Raw genomic sequence first — 4745 nt, forward strand, 5'->3', positions numbered from 1 at the left:
AAAAAAAAAAAAAAAAAATAGTAATTGGGTGGTGCCTTGAAAAAAAAAAAATTACAGTGCAGAAAGTGAAAATAAAATCTATAAAATATAGTGTAGTAGTATAGTGTAATTAAGCCTTTTCTAAACCCATTAAACATTAATATTTTTCAGCACTTTACAGTGTGTGTTTGAGGGTTAGGTAATTTGAGATATCATTCCCATGATACTTAATTTACTTATTATAGTAAGATTTTTGCATGGGAATTGACAATTAACAAACATTTTATTTTTAATAGAACACTTTATTTTTAATAGGGGCATAGTAAGTATTGTCATATTGACTCTTAGTTTTGCCTATAAAACATTAAATGATGGTAATAATTTACCTGTTGATAAATAAGCATGGTCCGTTAATATCAATCCTATGGGAACGAGCTTAATTTTGGCTTCGATTTTAAAAATAGTTTAAGTTCGGTTTCAGTAGTTTCGGTTCAGTTTTAACACTTCTTAATTTTAATCGAACCGAACCAAAAGCCGAAAACCGAATAGTAACATTACTCATACATTTTAAATCATACGTATTTTTTACATTCTGCATTTATGATCAAATCTCAATCTCATATCAGCACACTTTTTGAAGTTTTATATTTATGATTAATTTTTCTGCGTGTAACTTTCATAATAATTCAATTTTAATTCTTAAATTATGAATAATTTATAGCTGCCTGCGAGACCGGATAGATCTTTCTGAGAATATTCTATAAACCGTACCAAACCGAACAGAGCACTCCCCGGTTGGTTTTTACATCCTACTATGTATGCCCACTAGAGTTTAGGGACCAATCTACACTATATGCTAAAGTTAGGGATTGTTTGGTTAGATGTGACTAAAAATACAGTTTAGTTCAACATATATGCAGTTAGGAACGCAATAGTTATAATTATATCATTCTTATTTGGTTTGATGTAATAAAAAGCACTATATTTATAAACAATTTGTTTAGTTGTATATAGTTAATTAAGAAGTGCATTTAGAATTTTGTATATATATATATATATATATATATAGATAATAGTGAGATTACATTTTGTATAGAAAAGAAAAATATTTGCTACTAACTTTTTCTAACTATTGTAATTAGAACTGTAGCAAATTTAGACATAATGTCAACTACTACGGTTAAATCTTCTTATACAGTTTTTACTACAGTAACTAAATTCAAATGGCTCAAATCCAATACAGCTAGATCTGTTTATAGTTCCAATTATAATTCAATTGCCAAGTACATGTAACTTAATAGTGATCATTACTGTTCACGTATTTTCAGTTTTCCAACTCCATGATATCACCACCACTGTGTCCAGATTCGATGGACGAGGGACCGTGCGAGACACGTATGTGATTGGGGACATGACACCACCCGTACTTTCCCAAGAAGCACCGTTAATAAAGAGCAGTTAAAAAATAATTGGCACGCGAATTAAAGCAGCGCGCATATATATATATATATATATATATATATATATATATATATATATATATAGAGTAGGGCTAGAATACTTTTACAAGTATCACCCAAGTGATACTTGTGTGTTTTTAACCATTGGATCTACTNACTTTATATATATATATATATATATATATATATATATATATAATTGAGCTATAATACTTTTAGAAGCACTAACCCCTTGATGCTTCTAAGTTTTTAGTCCTTGGATTTACTTCTGGATTACTAATAGCCTTTGGATCAAACACTATTCCACACTACAACAAATTAAAACGGTCTATAGCGACACTTTTAAATATCGATACTGGTCAAAAAAAGTGCTGCTGGCTAAATTACCAACACTTTTAAAAAGTGTTGCTATATATGGGGTCGCTAGGTATATAGTGACAGTTAAAGAGTGTCGCTATAACATAAAAAAGTGCTGCTAATTTACCAATATTTATTTAAGCATTTAGCAACCGCTGAAACTCTACCTCGTTAGCTGCGGTGGTGGAGGAGGACGAGAGGAATGAATCTTCGTCTAGGATTTCAGTCGAATGAGTGAGGGGAGAAGGGGAAATGGTAATCGATTTTTCTTTTCTTTTTCTTTTCTGTTTGTAATTGGGCCGAATGGGCTGGGTGGGGTAGGTTGAGTAGAGTAACTTTTTATTTTTTGTTGGATTAGACTTTATATTTAGGGATTAGTAGATTTTTTTTATGTTTTGGCATAAATGGGACACTTACATAAAAGTGTCCCAAACATATGTCCCTATAACCTAATTCTGTTATAGTGCACCTACCACCACCTACCACCATCATCTCAACCCTACATCTCTCCATCCAATGGCTAAATTCTTTAAACTATTTAGAACAAGATCTATACTCTCGATCATGATTACAAAATTTCTATCATCACTTTTTAGAGAATATTCATTTTTAGCCATTCATTTTTACGCCCACTTGATGGACAAGAAAATAATATCGGAAAAGTATGAAATTTGATTTCTAGATACTTCAAGTGGTATAGATCATTTTCAACGGTGCCGATCGTCGATTTGGAGGCTCCATCATCGAAAACAAATGGATGGCAACGAAGGCCATTTGCTACCGATAGTATTCCAGCTCAACTCAAGTTCTATATATATATATATATATATATAGTGCGTCTGGTATCCTTATGGAAGCACGGGGCGCTCCGTGCTTCCGCTTTATTTTCGATGTTCGGACTTTCGAATCGACGATCGGTTCCGTTAGACTTGATCTAGAGTATTTAAAGTATCTAGAAAATAAATTTTGCGATTTTTCGATATCATTTGTCTAGTGATCGAAGTGGCTCAAAATCAACAGCTGAAAATAAAAATTTTACAAAATATGATGATATGACATTAAAATTTTAGATCAAAGTTATTGATCTTGTTTTATATGGTATAAAGAATTTTCTATCAAAATTTCATGTGATTTGGATATTTCTATACCGTTAAACTTGCAACCGGCTCACTACGGCCATTGAAATTTGTTGATTTTGAGCCACTTCGATCACTAGACAAATGATATCGAAAAATCGCAAAATTTATTTTCTAGATACTTTAAATACTCTAGATCAAGTCTAACGGAACCGATCGTCGATTCGAAAGTCCGAACATCGAAAATAAAGCGGAAGCACGGAGCGCCCCGTGCTTCCATAAGGATACCAGACGCACTATATATATATATATATATATATAGAACTTGAGTTGAGCTGGAATACTATCGGTAGCAAATGGCCTTCGTTGCCATCCATTTGTTTTCGATGATGGAGCCTCCAAATCGACGATCGGCACCGTTGAAAATGATCTATACCACTTGAAGTATCTAGAAATCAAATTTCATACTTTTCCGATATTATTTTCTTGTCCATCAAGTGGGCGTAAAAATGAATGGCTAAAAATGAATATTCTCTAAAAAGTGATGATAGAAATTTTGTAATCATGATCGAGAGTATAGATCTTGTTCTAAATAGTTTAAAGAATTTAGCCATTGGATGGAGAGATGTAGGGTTGAGATGATGGTGGTAGGTGGTGGTAGGTGCACTATAACAGAATTAGGTTATAGGGACATATGTTTGGGACACTTTTATGTAAGTGTCCCATTTATGCCAAAACATAAAAAAAATCTACTAATCCCTAAATATAAAGTCTAATCCAACAAAAAATAAAAAGTTACTCTACTCAACCTACCCCACCCAGCCCATTCGGCCCAATTACAAACAGAAAAGAAAAAGAAAAGAAAAATCGATTACCATTTCCCCTTCTCCCCTCACTCATTCGACTGAAATCCTAGACGAAGATTCATTCCTCTCGTCCTCCTCCACCACCGCAGCTAACGAGGTAGAGTTTCAGCGGTTGCTAAATGCTTAAATAAATATTGGTAAATTAGCAGCACTTTTTTATGTTATAGCGACACTCTTTAACTGTCACTATATACCTAGCGACCCCATATATAGCAACACTTTTTAAAAGTGTTGGTAATTTAGCCAGCAGCACTTTTTTTGACCAGTATCGATATTTAAAAGTGTCGCTATAGACCGTTTTAATTTGTTGTAGTGTGGAATAGTGTTTGATCCAAAGGCTATTAGTAATCCAGAAGTAAATCCAAGGACTAAAAACTTAGAAGCATCAAGGGGTTAGTGCTTCTAAAAGTATTATAGCTCAATTATATATATATATGTATATCTATCTATATATATATATAAAGTCATGTGGTTTCACACTTTTTCATTTTAGTGCCCTGTGGTTTAAAGTCTATCAAGTTAGTACCCTGTGGTTTCTCACTTTATCACTTTAGTACCCTGTGGTTTAAAGTGTATCAAGTTAGTACCTTGTGGTTTTGCACTTTATCACTTTAGTACCCTGTGGTTTCACACTTTATCACTTTAGTACCCCATAGTTTAAAAAACCACATGGTACTAACTTGATACAAAATTAAAACCACATGATACTAAAGTGATAAAGTGCAAAATCATATAATACTAACTTGATACACCTTAAACCACAGGGTACTAAAGTGATAAAGTGAGAAACCACAAGAAACTAACTTGATATATTTTAAACTACATGATACTAAAGTGAAAAAAATTGAAACCACAAGGAGGATTTTTTAAAGTTTTTCCTACATTTTAAACCACAGAGTATAAAAGTGAGAAAAAGTGAAACCACGAGGGGGTATTTGAAGTTTTCCAAAAGAAAATTGTCTTATACTTTGAGAGAGAGAGAGAGAGAGAGAGAGAGAGAGAGAGAG

This window comes from Ananas comosus, linkage group 4 (assembly GCF_001540865.1).
Source record: "Ananas comosus cultivar F153 linkage group 4, ASM154086v1, whole genome shotgun sequence".
Lineage (NCBI taxonomy): Eukaryota > Viridiplantae > Streptophyta > Magnoliopsida > Poales > Bromeliaceae > Ananas > Ananas comosus.